Source organism: Callithrix jacchus, chromosome 9 (genome assembly GCF_049354715.1).
Source record: "Callithrix jacchus isolate 240 chromosome 9, calJac240_pri, whole genome shotgun sequence".
Lineage (NCBI taxonomy): Eukaryota > Metazoa > Chordata > Mammalia > Primates > Cebidae > Callithrix > Callithrix jacchus.
The window spans coordinates 22,768-38,808 of NC_133510.1; positions in this window are offsets into that span (position 1 = coordinate 22,768).

The following is a 16,041-nucleotide window of genomic DNA, read 5'->3' on the forward strand; positions in this document are numbered from 1 at the left end:
AACAAAAAAATTCTTCTCTTCTAGCTATCTTGAAATATTCAAATAAATTCTCATTCACTGTAATTTCCCTTGTGCACTATTAATTACTGTAACATATTCCTTCTATCTAGGCCTTCTGGTCTTTCATTCATTCTTTTTAAAAATTATTTTCATTTATTTCTGAGACAGTCTCTTTCTGCCAGGCTACAGTGCAGTGACATGGTCTTGACTCAATGTAACCTTCACCTCCTGGGTACAGGCGATTCTCCTGTCTCAGCCTCCTGAGTAGCTGGGATTACAGGCGTGCATCAGTATTCCTAGCTAACTTTTTTTATTTTTAGTAGAGATGGGGTTTCACCATGTTGTCCAGGCAGGTCTCGAATCCCTGACCTCAAGCAATCCACCCACCTCGGCCTCCCAAAGTGCTAGGAGTACAGGCGTGATCCACAGCACCCGGCCATTTATTCATTCTTACATTCATTCATTCTATGAATAACTACTGCCTGGTTATCATATACCTGACAGGGCTCCGGGCTCTGGGGAAACAGCAATGAGCAAAACAAAGTTGCTGCTCTCTTAATGGATCCATCATTCTAATGAGGGGGAAAGAGACAGGCGATCCATAAACAAACCATTAACACAGACAGCACATCAGGTGGAGAGTGCTATGAAGAATAAAAACTAAAGCAGGTATGGCCAGGTGCGGTGGCTCCCATCTGTAATCCCAGCACTTTGGGAGGCTGAGGAGGATGGATCCCTTGAGGTTAGGAGTTCGAGACCAGCCTGGCCGACATGGTGAAATGCCATCTCTACTAAAGGTACAAAAAAGAAAATTACCTAGGTGTGGTGGCAGCTGCCTGTAATCCTAGCTACTCAGGAGGGTGAGGTGGGAGGATGTTTGAACTTGGGAGGTGGAGGTTGCAGTGAGCCGACATTGTGTCACTGCACTCCAGCCTGGGGAACAGAGCAAGACTCTGTCTTCAAAAATAAAAAAGTAAAGAGAAATTGGGTGCAGGTTAGAGTGCACTAGCACAAGCAGGGGTGCTCAGGTGGTGATGAAGGTGGTCAGGAAAGGCCTCTCTGTGAAGGTGATAGACATGAGGGCTGAGCCTGGGGACTCCTGAAGAGAGCAGCATGGGAGGGCCCTAGGTATTGGTCCCATTTGTGATCCTTTTGTTTTGTTTGGTTTGGTTTTTGACACAAAGTCTTGCTCCGTCACCCAGGCTGGAGTGAAGTGGCACAATCTGGGGCCACTGCAACCTCCACCAACTGGGTTCAAGGCACCTCAGCCTCCCAAAGAGCTCGGATGTCAGGTGTGAGTCACTGTGCCTTGCCTATGCATCAACATGTTTAAATTCTTCAGAAAGCTGTGCTTTAGGAAGAGTGTTCTGACAGCAATCAGAAATAAATGACAACGGCAGAACAAGAATCACGTCAGTGACAGGGTGGCTATGGACATTTGTTGGCCAGCAGCAAAAAAGCCACTCATACCCTGGATTCTATCTCTGCAGCCTGTCTGCACCCGAACTCTCCTCCCCACATCAGTGGAAGCCTGGATCTCTCAGAAGAGCAGACCTCAACGGACGCTGTCACCTTCACCAGAATGATGGAATTAATTCATTCACGCAGAAGATAGCAGAAACCCGGTGAGAACAGGATCCAGAATGTGTGGGTTTTGACGGACAGGGTGGTAGGATCAGGGAGGCTCCACCTACCTCACCTCCTGAGCCCCACACTCCTTCCCCAGTCCTGATCACCATAGAGACTAGAGTGACATGACCAGAAATGTAGACGCTTGGAAAGACACCAGCGACATAAAGAAGAGGAGGCCAGAGATCCACAAGGTACACAGATCCTGGCCTCAGATGCCCAGGACTCTGTCCAGAAAGGCTCCCTCCCAGCCATGGAACTTGATGGTCCTCGAGTTCCTGAGGATAGAGCTGGTGAATCGGGCCCACAAGTCCTTCTGCCTCGTTTGCTCTCCTGGGATTGGAGGGAAGAGAGAGATGAAGACATAGCTGGTCCGGAATTCTCCCCTGCACCCTGACAGTCACCGTGCAGCAAATCCTGCTGATCCTTCCTACTGCTTCCCAAAGCTGTCTGCCTCTCCGCATCTCTGACCCTCAGTCCTGATCCATCCACCATCATCCTGTGCCTGGATTCCTGCAGGAGCTGACCCAGGACCACTGCCACAGAAAGGAGGCTTCCGGTGCCCAGAGAACAGAGGCTGCCCCTGAGCCCACCTGGGTATGGCACCATCAGGAAGGCTACCTGGAGGTGGGTAATGCCTGAGCTACATCTTTCTTCCTTTTACATTTTTGGTGGAGTTGTGGGGTCTCACTCTGTTGCCCAGGCTGGCCTCAAGCTCTTGGGCTCAAGTGACCCTCTGCCCCTGGCCTCCTAAAGTACTGGGATTACAACCTGAGCTACATGTTAAATGGCCAGGAGGTGGGTGCTGGGCAGGCAGACGATGAGGGGATGGAGCCGGGAAGAGGGATTGAAGGCTCTGAGACAGGGGACAGCAAACACCTAGGCAGAGGGAGCAGCATGACTGAGAGGACGCTCAGTGTGGCCAGAGGAGTACATGCGCGGCGTCACTTGGCACTTTAGGGTCAGGCAGGAGTTCGGGGTCTGTGCTTAACCGGGGAGGGGCGTCATCAGAAGGCAGCTGCCTGGAGAAGGTATTTTGTTATTTCTTGAGATGGAGTCTTGCTTTGTTACCAGCCTGGAGTGCAGTGGCGCGATCTTGGCTCACTGTAATCTCTGCCTCCTGGGTTCGAGTGATTCTCCTGCCTGACATTCTGGAGTAGCTAAGATTATAGGTGCCTGCCACGATGCTCAGCTAATCTTTGTATTTTTTAAGAGGGATGGCATTTTGCCATGTTGACCAGTCTGGTTTAGAACTCCTGAACTCAGGTGATCCACCTGTTTCGAACTCCCAAAGTGCTGGGATTACAGGCATGAGTCACTGTGCTCGGAGGAGGCCATGCAGGAGGCTGGCCAAATGACAGATAATTGGGACAGCTGGGCCTAGAGAGAAAATAAGTTCCTTCCCTTTATCCCCCCTCCCTCCCTCCCTCCCTCCCTCCCACCTTTCTTTTCTTCCTACTCCTTTCTTCTGCTCTCCTGCCTTGCTTTCTGCCCTCTTTTTTCACTTCCCTCCTCCCTTTCTTCCTTGCCTCCATCATTCCTTCTCTTCCTCTTTCAACTCTTTCCTTCCCTCCATCTGTCCTCCCCTTTCCTATCTTTCCTTCCCTCCCTCCTTTTCACTCCTCCCCTCCCTCCTTTCTCCCCATCCCTCCCTTCTTCCCTTCCTCTTTCCTACCCTTCTCCCCTCCCTCCCTTCTTCCGTAGTTCTCAAACACTGGTCCAGCACCTTCTGCATGCCGAGCACTAACTAGATACTGAATCTGCCACAAAGACTGTGCTGTGCTGCCGTGGAGCTTCTAGGCTAAGGAGAGCAAGGCCATTGGCCACTGCCAGGTGCTTCTTGAAGGGCCCTTTAGGAAGTGGGAAGTGCTGGGGAACAGCAAAAATGAACCCAAAACAGGCCAAGGAAGAGAGACGCTGAAAGGAGAGGGATGGGTGGGGTGTGTCCTTGCTGAACGATGGTGAGGAAGGTGGACCTGACTGCAGGGGGTGCTGGAGGGGACAAGGGTCTTCTGGAGTGAGGGTGGTCCAGGCGGAGAGCAGCTAAAGCAGACGCCTGGAGAGATGTGTGAACATCAGGCAGGTGTGAGGATGGGGTAGGTGGGAAAGGGAGGGAGATGGGTGGAAGGTGAGGCTGGAGTCAATGAGGCAGCTCACGGAGGGCCAGGTGGGCCACTGTGGGGCTTTTGGCTCAGACTGAGGAAAATGGGGCTGCTGTAGGTATGAGCAGAGGAGGTTGTGATGAATTCAGCTCACACAGGTCTCCTGTGGCTGAAAGTGGAGAGAGGCTGGGGCGGAAGTAAGGAGTGAGCCAGGGCTTTGCTGCTGGATGCATTTTTCAGATGACGCCAAGCAAATCTGCTGACTGATGGGGTGCGGGAGAAAAAGGCATTGATCTGACCCGGGGCCTGGGGTCTGAACACTGGAGGGAAGAGCCGCCGTCCGATGCGACGGGGAAGGAGAGGGGCAGGTCTGCACGATGGGCAACTCGCAGAGACAAGAACAAAGCCAGACCCACCGGATCCCACTCAGCTCTGCCCTCCCCATCGCCCACACCAGGGCCTGTGTCTTCCTCCCTACTTCCTGCCTGGTCCGTCTTTTCCCCCAAAAGCCGAACCTGAAAGTGATTCCTCTTCTTGCTGATGAAGAAACTCAGAGGCAGGTGGCTCAGGAAGACAGCGATGGTGGAGGGACCCAGGAGCTAGGCACGGAGGGGACAGAACCTCAGGAGATCCCGGGGAGCCCAGCTGCCAGAGGGGTGTGAACCACAGCGGCTCCATCTTGAATAGGAGATGCGTAAAAGGAGGCTGAGACCTACTGGGTTTCATTTCCAGGCAGTGAAGGCATTCTGAGTCACAGGATGAGACAGGAGGGCAGCACAGGATACAGGTCACAGAGACCTTGTCAGTAAAACAGGCTGCAGTAAAGAAGCCAGTCCAAGACCCACTGAAACCAAGATGATGACCAGAGTGACCTCTGCTCATCCTCACTCCTACATTTGCCACCAGTGCCATGACAGTTTAAAAATGCCATGGCAACATCAGAAAGTTTCCCTATAAGATCTATAAAAGGGGAGTCATGAATAGTCTAGCCCTCATTTAGCATGTCAGGAAGAAATGACCCTAAAGATGGGCACCAGCGCCCTCTGGGCTGCTCTATGGAGTAGCTATTTCATCTTCATCTTCTTAAAAAACTTGCTTTTTAAGGAAAGAATAAACTTACACTGTGGCTCACATTTGTAATCTCAGCACTTTGGGAGGCTGAGGCAGGTGGATCACCTGAGGTCAAGAGTTTTAGATCAGTCTGGCCAACATGGTGAAATGCTATCTCTACTAGAAATATAAAAATTAGCCAGGTGTGGTGACATGCACCTGTGATCCCAGTTACTCAGGAGGCTGAAGCAGGAAAATCTCTCGAACCCAGGAGGTGTAGGTCGTACTGAGCCAAGATCACACCGCTACTCTCTATGTAGCCTGGGCAACAAAGACTCCATCTCAAAACCAAAACAAAACAAAACAACAAAAAAAGCAAAAAAACAAACAATTGTGCTTTCACTTTACACACTCATGCTGAATTGCTTCTTACACGAGATCCAAGGACCCTCCCTTGTGGTCTGGATCGGGTCCCCTTTTCTGTAACACAGCTGCAGATCCTGAAGAGGGTCAGACTTGGATCCTAAGATGCGGAGTCAAGGAATGTGATAAGGACAGCCACCGGGTCCCAGGGATCTGGGCTCAAGGGGGTCTGCTGGGTCAGGAGACGCCTGCTGAAGACGGAGTCCGTCAATGTCAGGGAGGGGAACAACCCACTTACACGATGGGGAGAGAGTCATATTCAAGAAAGAACATGCACACACACGAGTGGGACTGGGAGCTGTTCCTGGCCACAACAGTAAAGTTGAGACCTCTGGAATAAGGACTGGATTCAAATCCTGACTCTGAGGATTGTGAGGGTGGCTTTGGGGCAAGTCCCATCCCTAACGTGCAGTTCCCTTGTCTGCAAAATGGGAAAGAGTTGCCCTCATTTTGCATGTTTGCTTATTACATTTAAGTATCTTTCTAATCTTCATTTTACCCTCACGAGGGTTGTAAGACTTAGCAAATCATCATACAGATGCCCAGTTACCTTTGAAGACAAAAAGTAAATAAAGTTTTAGTTTAAGTCTTGTGCATTATTTGAGACATACACTGAGAGTTTGAAACTCTCACTTAACTGGATGTCCTGTGTTTTCTCTGGCAACCCTGCTCCCTACCAACGTGGTGCTTTTGGGATACATATCCGCCTGCCTCTCAGCTTTGGTTTCTATATCTGGAAAATGTGGAAGTGGGAGGTAGAATAAATGATTTTTATGATGCTCTGACTTTCTGAGAGTCCTTCACAGGTTACTTGAACCCATTCTCTCACCAAGCCCCACCCCAACTCCAGGCTGCATGCCTCAATTTCCCATCTCAGTCCTTAGGAACACATTTTTTTTTTTTGGAGATGGAGTCTCACTCTGTTACCCAGGCTGGAGTGCAGAGTCACGAACTTGGCTCCCTGCAACCTCTGCTTCCCAACCGATTCTGCTGTCTCAGCCTCCTGAGTAGCTAGGATGACAGGTGTGCATCACTATGCCTGGCTGATTTTTGTATTTTTAAAACAGACAGGGTTTCACCATGTTTTCAGGCTGGACTCGAACTCCTGGACTCAAGTGATCTATTCACCTCAGCCTCCCTAAGTGCTGGGATTACAGGTTTGACCCACCCCACTCAGCTCAAAGAAAGTAGAACACCATTTTCTAATGTCGGGTCAGTTTGTTTCATTTATACGGCAATGGCGTCACCTGGTGGCTTCATGGAGGAGTGCCCTGAGGGTAAACCTCCCACAGCAGGGGTTGGCAAAACACTCAAAGGAATCTGACAGAGGATGACCACCTCTCTCTGGGGAAAAATGGTTCATAAAACTGTAGCAACCTCAGTATCCACCCTTCCTTCACCAGGATCTCATGGTGATGTTAGGAACTGTCTACCAAGAGTCAGGAAAAGTGCACAGGGAAAGTGACACGGTGCATTATCTGCGGATATCTCGGTCTTCTCTGATTTTTTTTTTAAAGAGGAGTCTTGCTCTGTCCCTCAGGCTGCAGTGCAGTGGTGAAATCTCGTCTAACTGCAATTTACACCTCCGGGTTCAAGCAATTCTCCTGCCTCAGCCTCCTTAGTAGCTTGGATCACAGGCACACGCAACCATGCCTGGTTCATTTTCGTATTTTTAGCAGAGACAAGATTTTGCCGTGTTAGCCAGGCTGATCTTGAACTCCTGACCTCAAGTGATCTGTCCAGCTCAGCCTCCCAAAGTGCTGGGATTACAGACATGCACCCCCATGCCTGGTTTTCTCACTTTATTTTTTCTTTTATTTTTTAGATGGAGTCTCACTCTGTCACCCAGGATGGAGTACGATGGTGTGGTCTCTACTCACTGCAATCTCCACCTCCCGGGATTCTCAGCCCTCAGTCTCTCGAGTAGCTGGACTACAGGCATATGCCACCACACCTGGCTAATTTATGTATTTTTGGTAGAGATGGGATTTCACTATGTTGGTCGTGATGGCCTCGAACTCCTGACCTCCAGTGATCCTTTCACCTAGGTTTCCTAAAGTGCTGGGATTACAGGCGTGAACCACCATGTCTGGCTATGGGTTTTCTTGAAAACCCACTATTCATCCTCCTTTGAATAGTGAACCTCTCAAAAGCTGTAACAAACATGGAAGAGCCACTGGCCGGGTGAGCTGGTTGGTGGCAGGGGGGCTGGGGTCCCAGCGGTTGGCATCCCCTTTCCCAGGATGTACACATGGCCTCATATACCAGTTCTTTTATCTCCTAGGTCAGCTGGTCAACACCGTCTGGGTAAAAAAAGGAGACCAGATCTTGTTTTCATCCACGTTTGAAGCCAATGTCACCACCCACGACATTGCTGTCAGTGCGTGCCCAAGCCCCCGGTAGCCTAGAAAAATTAAGACCTGGTTCATTAACCATACACCTACCAGACCCAACCCAGCCAAAACATGAAATTGACTGGGCTCAGTGACCCACATCTGTAATTCTAGCACTTGGGGAGGCCAAGGCGGGTGGATGTCCTGAGGTCAGGAGTTTCAGACCAGCCTGGCCAACATGGTGAAACCCCATCTCAACTAAAAGTATAAAAATGAGCCTAGGGTAGTGCTGCAAACCTGTAATCGCAGCTACTCGGGAGGCTCAGGTTGGAGAATCACTTCAATACAGGAGGTGGAGGTTGTAGTGAGCCGAGATTGAACCATTGCATTCCAGCCTGGGCAGAGCGTGAGACTCCATCTCAAAAAACAACAGTAACAACAGAAACACAAAATCAAACAATGCCTTTTTTTTTTAGAGACAGAGAGGGACTTCCTGTGTTGTCCAGGCTACAGTGCAGTGGTACAATCATAGCTCACTGCAGACTATTATTCCCATGCTTAAGCAATCCTATCACCTAAGCCTCCTGAGTAGTTGGGATTACAGGTGCATGCCACCATGCTCAACTAATATTTGTGTGTGTGTGGAGATGGGACCTCACCGTGTTGGCCAGGCTGTCCTCAAACTTTGGGCATCAAGGGACCCTCCCTTCTCAGTTTTCCAAAGTGCTGGAATTACATGCACGAGCCTCTGATCCTGGACAAAACCTAATTACACATTCATGAATGACCAAGGGCATGATGGCTCATGTCTGTAATCCCTTTACTTTGGGGAGGATGAGAGGATATCTTGAGGTAAGGAGATCGAGACTGGCCAGGCCAATAGGATGAAACTCCATCTCTACTGAAAGAATACAAGGCCGGGAGTGGTGGCTAACACCTGTAATCCTATGACTTTGGGAGGCTGAGGTAGGCAAATCATGATGTCAGGAGTTCGAGACCAGCGTGGTCAACATGGTGAAACCCTCTCTACAAAAAATACAAAAATTAGCTGGGTGTGGTGGTGCGCCTCTGTAATCCTAGGTACTCAGGAGGCTGAGGCAGGAGAAATGCTTGATCCCAGAAGGTGGAGGTTGCAGTAAGCTGAGATCACACCAATTTATTCCAGACTGAGGGACAGAGCAAGAATCTATCTCAGAAAAAAAAATTAGCCAGGCATGGTTGCATGTTCCTGTGATCTCAAGCTACTCTGGAGGCTGAGGTGGGAGGATTTCTTGAACCAGGGAGAATGAGGCTGCAGTGAGCTGAGGTCATGCCACTGCACTCCAGCCTGGGTGACAGAGCGAGACCCTGTTTCAATAAATCAATAAATAAAACAAAAATTTATTGTCTCCCAATTGGGAGGCCGGAAGTGTAGTTCGGTGTCTGCAGGCCAGGCTCTCTCTGGAGGCTCTGGGACAGCAGGCATCCCTTGACTTATAGTGGCCATTGTCCTTCTATGCATGTTTGTCTCTGTGTGAAAATTTATTTTTGGGCAGGCACAGTGGCTCACACCTATAATCCCAGCACTTTGGGAGGCCGAGACAGGATTGCTTGAGCCTAGAAGTTCAAGTTTAGCCTGGGAAACATAGTGAGATACCATCTCTACATAAAATACAGAAAATTAGCTGGGCATGGTGGAACACACCTGTAGTCCCAGCTACTCAGGAAGCTGAGGTGGAAGGATCATTTGAACCCAGGAGATTGATGCTGCATTGAGCTATGATCACATCACTACACTCAAGCCTGGGTAACAGAACAAGACTGTCTCAAAAAAAAAATATTTTACTCTTTCTTTTTCTTTTACTGGCAACAAATTTCCCTTTTAGTGAGGACACCAGTTATATGGGATCAGGGCCCCACCATCATGACCCATTTTAACTTGATAACCTCTGTAAAGACCCAGTCTCCAGATAAGGTCATGCCTGTAATCCCAGCACTTTGGAAGGCTGAGGCGGGAGGATCACTTGAGACCAAGAATTCAAGACCAGCCCGGGCAACACAGTGAAACTTCACCTCTACAAAAAAAATTAAAAAAAATAGCTTGGTGTAGGGGTGTGTACCTGTAGTCCCAGCTCCTTGGGAGGCAGGAGCACAGAGTGAGCCCAGGAGGTCGAGGATGCAGGCATCTGTGATTGTGCCACTGCCCACCCGCTGGGCCATAGCAAGACCTAGTCTGTCTCAAGAGGAAAAAAAAAAAAGTTTGCTGATCTAATGTGGGGTAATTTTTTATAACTTTAACTCTGTATTTTTTCATATTGCTTAGCTTTTCCACATGAATTCTGTGATTACAACAAGAAAATAGCAGTCACATTACATTTTTTTGTTTTTTGAGATGGCGCTCTGATCTTGTTTCCCAGGCTGGAGTGCAGTGGCATGATCTTTGTTCATTGCAACCTCCGCCTCCTGGGTTGGGCGATTCTCCTGCCTCAGCCTCCTGAGTAGATGAAACTACAGGCACATGCCACCCTGCCTTGCTCATTTTTGTATTTTTAGTAGAGAGGAGAATTCACCGTGTTGGTCAGGCTGGTCTCGAACTCCTGGCTTCAAGTGATCTTCCCACCTCAGCCTCTCAAATTGCTGAAATTGCAGGCATCAGCCACTGCATCCGGCCATTCTTATCTTTTTGTCAACAGAAATGACCAGCATTTCAATTTCTGTTTGTCTTGTTTTTCTTAAATGAAAACAAACTAGCAGTTATAATTGGGAGGACAATTTGCATTATGGGAATCTGGGAGTCATGCCAATTTCTGTAATCAAAGTTGGTACAAAAAAACTGGGGTTGTGCGATGGGGTGGTGGCACACGCCCATAATCCCAGCACTTTGGGGGACTGACGTGGGTGGATCACCTGAGATCAGGAGTTTGAAACCAGCCTGGCTAACATGGTGAAAGCCCGTCTCTATGAAAAAAAAATACAAAAATTAGTCAGGCCTAGTGGTGGGTGCCTGTAATCTCAGTTACTCGTGAGACTGAGCAGGAAAATAACTTGAGCCTTGGAGGGGGAGTGAGACTCTGTCTCAAAAAAAAAAAGAAAAGAAAAGGAAAGAAAATTCATCCTGGAATGTAAGGCTGGTTCACCATACACAAGTCTATAAACACAATTCTCCACATAAACAGAACCAAACACAAAAACCACAGGATTATCTCCATAGATGCAGAGAAGGCAAAACTCTCAATAAACTAGGTATTGACAGAACTTATCTCAAAATAATAAAAGCTATTTATGACAAACCCACAGCCAGTATCACAATGAATAGGCAAAAACTGGAAGCATTACCTTTGAAATCTGGCACTAGACAAGGATGTCCTCTCTCATCACTCCTATTCAATATAGTACTGGAAGTTCTACCCAGAGCAATTAGGCAAGAAAAAAAAATAAACCGTATTCAAATAGGAAAGGAGGAAGTCAAATTTTCTCTCTTTGCGGACGACATGATTGTATATCTAGAAGACCCCATCGTCTCAGCCCACAATCTCCTGAAACTGATAAGCAACTTCAGCAAAGTCTCAGGATAAAAAATTAATGCACAAAAATCACAAGCATTCCTATACACCAATAACAGACTTAAAGAGAGCCAAATCAAGAATGAACTGCCATTCACAATTGCTACCAAGAGAATAAAATGCCTAGGAATAAAAGTAACAAGGAATTTAAAGACCTCTTCAAGGAGACCTACAAACCACTGCTCAACAAAATAAGAGAGGACACAAACAGATGGAGAAACATTCCATGGTATTCCTTAGGAAGATTCGGTATCATGAAAATGGCCATACTGCCCAAAGTAATCTATAGATTCAACACTATCCCTATCAAGCCACCAAGGGCCTTCTTCGCAGAACAGGAAAAAAACCACCTTAAACTTCATATGGAACCAAAAGAAAGCCCACATAGCCAAGTCAAATCTAGGCAAAAAGAACAAAGCTGGAGGCATCACACTACCTGACTTCAAACTATACTACAAGCCTACAGTAATCAAAAGAGCATGGTACTGGTACCATAACAGAGATATAGACCAATGGAACAGAACAGAGGCCTCAGAGGCAAGGCCACACATCTACAACCATCTGATCTTTGACAAACCTCACAAAAATAAGCAATGGGAAATGGATTCCCTGTTTAATGAATGGTGTTGAGAAGACTGGCTAGTCCCGTGCAGAAAGCAGAAACTAAACCTCTTCCTGACAGCTTACACTGAAATTAACACCAGACGGATTAAAGACTTAAACATAAGACCTAACACCATAAAAATCCTAGAAGAAACCCTACACAAAACCATTTAGGATATAGGCATAGGCAAGGACTTCATGACTAAAACACCAAAAGCATTGGCAACAAAAAACAAAATAGACAAATGGGACCTAATCAAACTCCACAGCTTCTGCACAGCAAAAGAAACCATCATTAGGGTGAACTGGCAACCAACAGAATGGGAAAAAATTTTTGTAATCTACCCATCTGATAAAGGGCTAATAACCAGAATCTGCAAAGAACTAAAACAGATTTACAAGAAAGAAACAAACAAGCCCATTCAAAAGTGAGTGAAAGATATGAACAGACACTTTACAAAAGAAGACATACATGAGGCCAACAAACATATGAAAAATCTTCATCATCATTGGTCATTAGAGAAATGCAAATCAAAACTACATTGAGACACCATCTCCTGTCAATTAGAATGGCAATCATTAAAAAACCTGGAGACAACAGATTCTGGAGAAAATGTGGAGAAATAGAAACACTTTTACATTGTTGGTGGGAGTGAAAATTAGTTCAACCATTGTGGAAGACTGGCGATTCCTTAAGGACCTAGAAATAGAAATTCAATTTGACCCAGCAATTCCATCGCTGGGTACATATCCAAAGGATTATAAGTCGTTCTACTATAAGGACACATGCACACGAATGTTAATTTTTGCACTCTTTACAATAATGAAGTCTTGGAAACAACCCAAATGCCCATCTATGGTAGACTGGACAGGGAAATTGTGGCACATATACAACATGGAATACTATGCAGGCATAAAAAAGATGTTTGTAGGGACATGGATGAACCTGGAAACCATCATTCTTACCAAACTGACACAAGAACAGAAAATCAAACCCTTCATGTTCTTACTTATAGGTGGGTGTTGAACAATGAGAACACATGGGCACAGGGAGGGAAACATGATACCCTGGGGTATGTGGTGGGAAACTAGTGGAGGGACAGCATGGGGTGGGGAGTTGGGGAGGGATAACATAGGGAGAAATGTCAGATATAGGTGATGGGGAGGAAGGCAGCAAACCACATTGCCACGTATGTACCTATGCAACAATATTGCATGTTCTTCACATGTACCCCAAAACCTAAAATGCAATTATATATATATATATGCACATACAAACATATATATGTACATATATATATAAATGTATATGGAAAGTTGCCTCTCCACCTCTTTCTCCCAGACCAAAAAAAAAAAAAAAAAAAACCAGAAAGAAAAGAAAAAGAAAAATTGAGGTTATTAATCAGTTGGTAAGGAGTAATGGTCTTGTGCACAAACTTCAGATCCTTATTTTGCAGGCTAGAAAGCACTCTAGTTAGTAAAATAATAACAGTAATGACAACAGCCAAAAGGGAAGAGTATTTAAAATGCAGGAGGTGCTTGTCTAGGCTCATTTGTGGGTAACATTATTTAGCCTCGAGCATCATCTTAGGAGAGCATCCTCATATGATTCCTATCTGACAGGTGGGAAAACTGAGGCACAGAGACCTACGTTGTCTGTCTGGACTCAAAGTAGTATTAAGTTGTGGCGCAGGTGTCACCTGACATTGTCTTGTGCACTATGCCTATCAATTATTCTTATTTTTGAGACAGAGTTTCCTTCTTCTTGTCCATGCTGGCATGCAATCTCAGCTCACTGCAACTTCTGCTTCCCAGGTTGAAGCAGTTCCCCTGACTCAGCCTCCCAAGTAGCTGGGATTACAGGCATGCACCACCTTGTTTGCCTAATTTTGTATTTTTAGTAGAAATAGGGTTTCTGCATGTTGGTCAGGCTGCTCTTGAACTCCTGACCTCAGGTGATCCATTCACCTTGGCCTCCCAAAGTGCTGAGATTACAGGCATGAGCCACCACACCGGGTTTTGTTTTTGAGATGGAGTCTTGCTCTGTCTTCCAGGCTGAAGTGCAGTGGGATGATCTTGGCACACTACAACCTCCACCTCCTAGGTTCAAGCAATTCTCCTGCCTCAGCTTCCTGAGTAGCTGAGATTGTAGGCACGTGCCACCACGCTGGGCTGATTTTTGTAGTTTTAGTGGAGTCAGGGTTTCACCATGTTGGCCAGGCTGGTCTTGAACTTCTGACCTCAGGTGATTCACCCACCTCGGCCTCCCAAAGTGCTGGGATCACAGGCATGAGCCACCTCACCTGGCCACTATGCCTATCTCATTGTATTTCTAAAAAAAGAGGGAAAAGAAATAATTGTATTTCTATCCTCACAGTAACTCCATGAAGGAGATAGTATCATTTACCTTTTACAAATGCGAAAACAAAAGCTCCAGCTTTGTTTCACTTTGAAACCCAAGCTTGAGTGCAATGGCATGATCTTGGCTCACTACAGTATTGACCTCCGGGACTCCAGTGATCCTCCCGCTTTATCCCCCTGAGTAGCTGGGACTACAGGGGGACACAGCCACACCTGGAAAATTTTTTGAAGTTTTTTTGTAGAGATGGGGTCTTGCTGTGTTGCCCAGGCTGCTCTCAAACTCCTGGGCTCAAGCAATCCTCCCACATCAACCTCCCAAAATGCTGGGATTACAGGTGTGGTCGCTCCAGCTTTTTTTCCCCCAAGTACACATGAAGTTGTTAGTGGCTGAGTCAAGAGTCCCGGGGTCTGCTGACTCCTACTTCAGTGTTTTTTTATCTAGACTGTAGCCACTGTAATTCCTGGAAATATTCTAACAGTGGACTGTGATGGATTATTTGGGTGTGTAGCACAAACAGAGGAACATCTCTTAGGAGACTGAACCCTGATGTTCTGATGGGGCCAGCATGTATTCTGGAAAAACGTTCCATAGCTCTCATACATGACCAGTGAATAAGAATTAGGTACCAGGCATGGTGGCTCACACCTGGAATCCCAGGACTTTGGGAGGCTGAGGTGGGTGGATTACTAGGTCAGTTCAAGAACAGCCTGGCCAGTATGATGAAACACCATCTTTACTATAAATAAAAAAATTAGCTGGCCGTGGTGGTGGGTGTCTGTAATTCCAGCTACTCAGGAGGCTGAAGCAGCAGAATCGCTTGAACCCAGGAGGTGGAGATTGCAGTGAGCTGAGATTGCGCCACTAAACTCCAGCCCGGGTGAAAAAACAACACTCAGTCTAAAAAAAGAAAATGCTGGGCATTAGCCAGGTGCGGTGCAGTAGAACACATCTGTAATCCCAGCACTTGGAGAGGCTGTGGCAGGCAGATCGCTTGAGGTCAGGAGTTGCAGACCAGCCTGACCGACATGGTGAAAGCCCATCCCTACTAAAAATATAAAAATTAGCTGGGTGTGGTGACAGGTGCCTACAATTCCACCTACTCAGAATGCTGAGGCAGGAGAATTGCATTAACCTGGGATGCGCAGCCTGCAATTAGCTGAGATCCCACCACTGTACTCCAGCCTGGGCGACAGAGCGGGACTTCATCTCAAAAAAGAAAAAAAAGTTGGGTGTGGTGGTGTGTGGTCTCAGCTACTCAGGAGGCTGAGGTGTGCGGATTGCTTGAGGCTTCAGTGAGCTATGGTGGAGTCATTGCACTCCAGCCTGGGTGACTAAATGAGACCCCTCTTTTAAAAATTTAAAATAATTTAAAAAATGAATAAAATAAGAGAGACAATAGGATAGAATTCATCATCACTAAGAGATCAATCATATCACCCACTGAATCTTGCCAACATAATCAAACTCTAATCTAATGGGGTGACCATGAATCCACCTGCAAATATGCCACAAATACAAAAGACAGAGAATGGGTTCACCTTCACCAAGGAAATCCAGACTTTGAGAAAGACCCAACAATGTGGAGTCTTCCAAAATTCATAGAAAGGAAAAGGGATAGGCCAGGCAAGGTGGCTCAGGCCTGTAATCCCAGCACATTGGGAGGCCAAGGTGGGCACATCACAAGGTCAGGAGTTTGAGACCAGCCTGACCAACATGGAGAAACCCCATCTCTACCAAAAATACAAAAATTAGCCAGGTGTGGTAGCACATGCCTGTGATTCCAGCTATTCAGGAGGTTGAAGCAAGAGAATCACTTGAACCCGGGAGTCGGAGGTTGCAGTGGGCTGAGATTGTGCCATTGCACTCTGGCCTGGGTGACAGAGCAAGACTCTCTTTCAAAAAAAGAAAAAAGAATAAAAAGGGAAAAGGGATAGAGAAAAAACTTGTAGATTGCATATTTTTTTAAATTTTAGATTTTGCCGGGCACTGTTCACACC